The 8,065-nt window shown below is 34.1% G+C and overlaps 2 long non-coding RNA genes across 3 annotated transcripts; both read right to left on the reverse strand.

Annotated features, from left to right (window-relative positions):
* Positions 1-585: 585 nt before the first annotated feature.
* LOC110268951 (uncharacterized) lies at positions 586-5,914 on the reverse strand. 2 transcript variants are annotated; one of them, XR_015904804.1, is made up of 3 exons: positions 2,880-5,910; positions 2,734-2,788; positions 586-803 (listed from the first exon to the last, which is right to left on the reverse strand). It is a non-coding gene; the product is annotated as an uncharacterized LOC110268951 (long non-coding RNA). The 2 variants fall into 2 exon arrangements; XR_002357733.2 differs by lacking the exon at positions 2,734-2,788 and having other exon boundaries at positions 5,298-5,914.
* A 1,098-nt stretch (positions 5,915-7,012) lies between these two features.
* On the reverse strand, positions 7,013-7,722 carry LOC110268949 (uncharacterized). The gene is made up of 2 exons (XR_002357732.2): positions 7,604-7,722; positions 7,013-7,485 (listed from the first exon to the last, which is right to left on the reverse strand). It is a non-coding gene; the product is annotated as an uncharacterized LOC110268949 (long non-coding RNA).
* Positions 7,723-8,065: the final 343 nt, after the last annotated feature.

Consider the following 8,065-nt stretch of genomic DNA (forward strand, 5'->3'; position numbering starts at 1 on the left):
CAGGCAAATTCATTTTCAATAAAATCACAAATTCACAATCCACAAGAAGTAAATTAAAATAACTGAAGGTTCTTTATGGCCTAGAGAATGAGAGTTGAATCTATGACCTTCTTTTAAATTTGATCAATTAATCCTGAAACCAGAAAATGAAACTGTGCTTCTGTTCAGACTGCGAGATTGATTATGTAGGAGACAATTTTATTTTGTCTCATAACGAACGAAAATAGAAATAGAGCAGGGAGGAAAAAAAGGCACAACCATGTATCTTGGTTCAGCTACCTTATGCAATGTAGTGTAACACCCTACCACACAGAACTTTACGCTTAAGCCGTAAAACAGAGGTGATGTGGTATTACGACCTCTAAAATAAAAAAGTGTACATATAGTAGCAGAAATGATATAATAAACTAGGAGTCTTGAAGAACAGAAGAAATAAAAATCGCGAAATAAAAATGCAATGCTCAGAAAACGAGTTAACTTGCTACTAAGAAAACTATAGCTATCAGCTATAAGGTAACAAAAGTAAGAATAGAGGGCCAAAGGTACAAAATAACAAGCTCCTAACTTAGCTCGCGAAGTCAAGGCTGGCCGGAGAATAAGTACACATATATATACATATCCAAAACCCAAATTTACATAAATAAAATCCTGTCTCTCCATAAGCCTCTAAAAGGGTCAAAAGGATCAAGTCATGCGGAAAGAAAACTAAGTACGTATATATACATAACCGTACAACAAAATAACCCGATAACCACTTCGCTTCAGAAGTCCAGACACCTAATGAGGTGCCTCTTGACCTGCATCTGAAAAATAACAACATAGTATGGGGTGAGAACCAGAGGTTCTCAGCATGGTAAATGTGCCACACATATAAGATATATGGTCCTGGGAATATCAGAGACAATCCTAGAACACCGACACTCAGATTACTAAGCTTAAAGTATTAAACAGAAGCCATAAAAGGTGGTTTTCTAAGAGTATCTAAGCCTAACTTAACTTAATCTTAAATCTAGTCTTACCGCCTTTCCTCCATACCTCCATCTCCGACAACATATCACGGACAAATAAGCAGATAAAGGCAAACACAAGAAGGTTACAAGTACTGCAGGTAGCAAATATACATTTAACATAGCAAATACACTTAGGCACACCCAGCTAATGCACAAACAAGTAATTCAAGTAATATACACTTGATGCATGCCTGTCCTATGGCTGATGAGTCTCATCTGTCGGTTATCAAGCCAACCCGACAAGTTCGGTTTGCTAAACCATTGGACTGTCCCCCGACGTGCATCCCCAAGAGTCTATGCATAGCTTTTTCTCAAATAAGCAATATTGCTCAATGGGGATTAACATTCCCGGAAATTTATAAGTGCCCGGTCACCCTTACGTCGTAGGGTCAAAAGAGTATCGAGTTTTCAACTTGGTACACGTGGTGGCAAGCCACGGTACTTTACCCAGGGAATCTCGTATCTCAGATCATTTGATTATTCAAGCCAAGTATCATACGTAATCATTCATAACATTTCATAGTCAATTCATCACCTTTTTCAGCTTTACTTCACCTCCAAGTTATCCACATTTCTTAACTTCACTTAATTATCAAACTTAATACTATTATTTATGACTAGAAGAATGAAAATAGAGGTTTAAAAGTTTGAAATAGGGTTTAAAACTCAGAAAAATCATGTTTGCTGAAATAAGGGCCACACGTACGCGTGGGAGTGTAAAAGGCAGCTCGTGCGCACATCCTCTTGTCATGCGTATGCGTAAGTGAATACTTCATGTCACGCGTATGCGTGGGCTATGTGTACGCGTGGACATGCATGCTGGTCCATTACGCGTACGTATAGGGCTACTCGCATACGCACAGTTAAAAATTTCATGCCACGCGTACGCGTGGACGTATGTTTTTCCAAAAACCTGATTAGGCAGAGAGCTATAGGATTACATAATTTCTAATCAAACTTCCGACGCACATAATTTAATCATTTTAAATTGTTTTTCATCTGTTCTTTGAACGGCATAAACTTCACGAACTCAATTTTCATTTAAAACAAGTTGGAAACAAATTGAGGGTCCGGAAGCCAAGTTATAGCTCGTCGAAGTTTGGCCCAAAACCAAATTTTGCAAAACTTCTTAAACTTTATTTTCATTCAAAATCTCCATTCTATTCATCACCAAACCTGCCAATATCAACACAATATGCCAGCAACAAAACTCTACACCATTTTATCAACCATCATTCATTAACATTACACAATCTCACATTTCAACAACTCCATCATACTCTCATTCAATATGTATGTAATCATGTAATCACCAACTCAACCATGTTCCATACTAACATCAATATAACAACAATATCCATCACATAACCAAATCACATCATAAATATCAATGATACTAAGCATTGTATATTTCCGTGCGTTCCAGCTTATCCTATGGTCATCTAACCTAAGTTTTCACAGAACATTATACATTAAATGCACGAGACCTAAACCATACCTTCGCCAGTTTCCTCGTAGTGATCAAGGCAACTTATTAAAACAAACACAGCCCCAAAAACTTCAACAAAACACTAGTGTTCAGCTTCCTCTAAGTTCCAATATCCACAATTTCAAGCTCTAATTATTTATTCACAACCTAATACACATTCATAACACATATATACCCAATTTAATATCCAAAGCATAAATTCAGTAAATTAAATAGGATTTATAGTATCCTCACCTTACCCAAGCTTCATATAAGCAAGAGTGAACGTTTTCCTCAAGCTAATTGGATCCTAAAATATCAAAGAATAAAGAAATTCAATACCTCCACTTAATTTTTGAAAATTGGGGAAAGAAGTGACTGAGAGTAATAAATGAAGTTACCTATAAAATTGTTCTGGTAGAATCATAGAGCTCGACACGGTGGTCGCGCGGCCGCAAAATGTGCGGCGATCGGAGCTCGGACGGAGGAGATACGTGGGTTTGAAATCAACGTAAGGGTAAATCTTCTTCTCCCCTTCCCTACTGTATTCAGTGTTCTTTGCTGAATGGGGAGGAAGAAGATTAGCTTCGGTTCATTTAAAGGTTGGGCCGGTTGGGCACACGGGTCCGGTTTGGGCTCGGTTCAACCGGTTTAGCCTGTTCGGTCCAATCTTGGGCCGAATTCTTTGAAATTAGTGTCAAAATTCTCGTTTCGATGAGCTCTATCCTAATTTAATATAATATTCACATTTCTAATTTTCTTTATTAAAAATTAATTTATTGACTAATTATTTACTAATGTAACGGGGTTTACATCTAGCCTACATCCAGTCTTAGCTAGAATAGAGATGAAAATTTTCACTATCTTTTAAATTTTACATTCACCAATACCCAAGGATTCAATCTAATCCTATCAGGGACAAAATCTAACTTCTACCTAAACTTGACTTGGCTAGGTTCACTCCCTAAACCCACAACATACTAAGTACTCACCCAACTTAGCAAGGAACACCTCTCAGATATAAGATACAAAATAAAAATGCAATCAAAAGAGATATGACATAAATTTTGGCTTTTCTATCCAAGTTACCTCTCTTTACCTTTTCTCTCAATAGCTTTTTCTTTATGCCTCACATATATGCCTTTTTCATTGAAGTAAAACAAAGAAATTGAATATTCAATGATAAATCATGAAGGAGATGATGTAGAACAGCTCAAAAGCTATAAGTTTAACCCCCGTTTCTGAGTTCTCAAGTGTAGCTTTTCATCTTAGCAGAATGCTCCTTATAGTGTAGGTGCAATGCTTTCAAGACTTCAAACTTTGAGTTGTGAGGATTCTCTGAAATCAGAATTGGGTTCTCTCCTTGAGCAAATTAAAGTTAATTTTTTCTTTTTGTATGGAGTAAGATTGCTAAGGCTAGAGTTTACTGAACTGAGTCAACAAATTGATTATTGAACCAGCTGAAGTTTTCCCCTTCTTTTCTTAAATAAAACCAGAAAATCAGGGACCAAGATCAAAGTTAAGCAGCACAGAAGAGAGATGAGCAGTAGCAGCTTCATTAATTTTGGTTCCTCAATGATCAATTTGCGAAATCCAAATCCTAATCTTGTGCTTTGGTCCCAAATTTCAATATCAACAATTGATTTACAACAGAAAAAAGTAGCCTCCACTTTCTTCGTGTTATCCAAAATGCATGTGAAAAGGAAAAGTGAATTCAACAATTAATTGACTTGCATGTTAATGGAGTTCATCTTTGATTTAATCATTTTAATTTTGGCTCCATTGATTTGACATTACCTTCAAAGTTTTGCTTTTCCTTCTTTCTTCTTTGATGTTTGATCAAAAGATGAACTCCCTTTTTTTCTCTGTACTTTACCCGAATTAACAAAGCTCTACCAGCAACAAGATTCTTTTTCTTTCATGAAGGCAATGGGATGGACTATGAGCTAGGTCCAAGTAGTTACGATTCAGACTCTTAGTTCTATTATTTGGGTTGTACAAATGATTTTTGGGCCTGCTATACTAACACATGGATCAAACACAAATTGGACTTTTAACTCAACCAAATATAATATTTGTCATCATCATTTATTTTAGAATCCCGCTAGAAAGACAATGGAGTATTTGTACAATGTGTACAATGGGCTATTTATTTGTCCCAATATGAGTTAAAAAATGAACATCCACGATAAAATACTACTAATTTCTCAAACACAATACAATCATACTATCCAAAATAACCATCTGGATACCAGGAATAATAAATATTTGATATCCTACTGAATCAAACATCCCTAAATCCCATTGTACACATTGTACAGATACTTCCATTGGCTCTCTATACTTCTTCTTTATTTTATTGTTTACTAACTCAACAATAACAAATTCACAACCCACAACAGCAGCAAATTAAAAGAACAAGCAAATTCATTTTCAATAAAATCACAAATTCACAACCCACATTAGCAGCATAGAAACAAAGCAAAAAGGAAAAAAAAAAACGAAGAACAAGTAAATTAAAAGAATCAAATTTACAATGCACAATAGCAGCAAATTAAAAGAAGTACAAACAAATTCGTTTCCAATAAAATCACAAATTCACTATCCATAAGTAAATTAAAATCACAAATTCACAACCCACAACAGTAGCACAAACCTTCAAAATAATCAATAATCAATTATCAAATAATTAATAATCAATAAGCAACAGCAGAATCAGAGCAAATCAATAAATCACAAACCTTCAAAAGACAAAAATAGAGCATAAAAGGAAAAAAACGAAGAACAAGTGAAGAACAAGTGAGCACTGAGCCACTAACCTTCGAAGACGACGCCGACAGACTATTGACCGTGAAGGATGATGCCGACCAGACGACGAGCAGCCGATGACGACGGATGGGCTGAGCTCGCAGAAGAAGAGAGTATGGGTTGGACTTTGGAGACATAGGGGCAATAGCTCGAAGGACGGATGACGGCAGTAGCTTGACAGACAGACGGCAACAGTGGCTTGAAGAGAGGCTAGAGTTGGATAAGGGGGCGTCCGTGTTTCTTCTTGGCTTGAGTGGGAGGAGTGAGTAGTGAAGTGATACAGATTCGAGTAATGACATTCAGGAATCAAAACGACGCCATTTTCTTCAAACTGATCGGTTCCCAATCCAGTCCAATTGGACAGTAAACCGGCTCACCACTAGTTTTCTAATCAGTGATTTTAAAAGGTTAACTGGACCATAATTACTGTGGATTCATGGTTAGACTGGTCAGGCTGACTGGTCCGGTGTGGTTTTCAAAACTATGGTAACAATATATTTTAAATATTTGTATAAAATTTTGTATATTATTAATATATAAAAGTTGATTTTTAAATTAATTAAAATAATATATATTTATATTTTAATTATTATATTTATGTAAATACATTTTCATTTAAATAGGGCAACATAAAATAAAGATGCAAGTATACTATTGCAAAGTAGATTCTCCCATAAAATGTTTAGAATTGTGTAAAATGCAAAATTGAGTCACGTCTAACACACATGTATATATAGGCGAAATTTTTTCCAAAAGAAAATATTTCTTAAAACAAATAATATTTAAGTACACAAATTCATTTTTCGTTTGTAATGAAACGGGACTAACATCCAAAACTAAACAGCATGTGACAAAACAAATTCGGAGTAAAAGTAAGCAACCTTCTATAAATTTGAATACTCTAAATTTTGAATTTTATTTTAGAAAATAATAATAATCTTTTACTAATTATTTCATAGGTAAAATAAAAAAAATATATAAAAAAAATTATTCAAGAATAAAAACTCACATTTTATCATTTCAAATAAAAATCCAAAATTTAGAAAATCAAAATTTTCATTCCACAGTCATCAGATACAATGTGAGCTAGTTCTGTAGGGGTTGGTGTATAAAATGAAATCCATAATGAGCTTTGAGACTCTTCTTAACAAGCCAATCCACACACCTATTTCCTTTACTGTATACATGCCGAAAGGTGAACTTCCATTCTCTTGATATTAACTCTGATATAAGTCTAACCAGGCTGTTTGGATGCATTCGGTAAGATGCTCCTCTGCTTTTTCATGCACGATGCCGCTATGATGCTTCTCTGCTTGTTCATGCATGTTACATTTTTGGAACAACTTTTCGGTTATCTTAAAATGCCTCTGTGAATGAATGCAAATTTTCAACAAAAGATAATAAATTTCATAGACTACTCATATTTTCGAAATATAAGAACTTATTTTACTGTTCCCTTTACACATTAGTCCAAGTCCATTAGGATGTTCCCTTATATATATTTTTTGACAATGAAAATTTAATGATTTCCAAAATAAATGGTAGAGAATTCCACCAATCTTTAACCACTAATCCATGTTTATCTTTATTCTTTTAAATACATAAATTCAAGAATTTGACCATTATCATGCATCTCATCAAGAAAGTTCTGCAAAACCTATTATTTGCACATTGGAAAGCTTTTGGCGTTCTCGGCATAAAAAAAATTTAATATTCATACAAATCATAAAAAATTTATTTATTTTATTAAACAATAAATTCTTACAAAAATATAGGCTTATGACCTCTTTCAACATTGTTAAGAACAATGTTTATACAATTATTGACTCGCACTATTCTCAATGTTTCCATAGAGCCCATTGATCAAGGTCTAGAGCCCATTGATCAAGGTCTAAAACTTGCCATGACAGAGTCGAAATTTCAACTTTATTGCCTGTCATGAAAGTGCAGTGCTTCGTCAAACATCACCGTTAATACAAAATCCTTTCATTCTACCATGGTACTAAACACCGACCCATCTCAATAATCTCGCCCGATTCGGAAGGATAAGAACACATCTGAACCAAACAGGAGTAACAATTGAACAAGATGCAGAGAGTAACCATGGAACGAACAACTTCCTCTAAGCTCAATTGAGAAAGAAGTGAGACAGCAGCAAAATAATACTTCATCTTAACACCACGTCCTAAGATCTTAACACTGGCCATGAAAAAGAAAACAGCATCATCAATATTACCACAAAACCTATGAATAAGCTTTATAGAAAAACAAGGAAAAGAAAAAACGACGGAGAACTTCGGAACTAAGGTTCGCATACCTTCTTATCTTTGCCTTCAACATCTAGTTGTTTATCCCATAGTATCTTGGGCTTTGAATCTGATATAAATTGCAAAACTGCAAACCCTAGATCTGGATCTGAGGAGGCTATGTGCATATTTTTGGAAAAGCGCCTGATTAGGTAGTATATATAGAGAGTAAAGACGGCGGAATCCGGATACACGCTTCATTTTGATTTTTTTAATTATTTTAAACCCTAAGTTTCAATTTTTCATTTTTTTATATTTTTTAGAATAAAATAACTAATTATTTGAATGAAGATGTTTTTATCTAAAATAATAGTAAAAATTATTTAAATAATTTAATTTTAATATATTAATAATATATATATTTATGTATTATTAATTTATTAAATTTATGTATTTAAATAATTTTTTAAAATAAAAAATTTAAAAATTAATTAATTTTATTAATGTGACGATACATGTTAAATGTTTGTATA

Source organism: Arachis ipaensis, chromosome B2 (genome assembly GCF_059453495.1).
Source record: "Arachis ipaensis isolate K30076 ecotype BB chromosome B2, ASM5945349v1, whole genome shotgun sequence".
Taxonomy (NCBI): domain Eukaryota; kingdom Viridiplantae; phylum Streptophyta; class Magnoliopsida; order Fabales; family Fabaceae; genus Arachis; species Arachis ipaensis.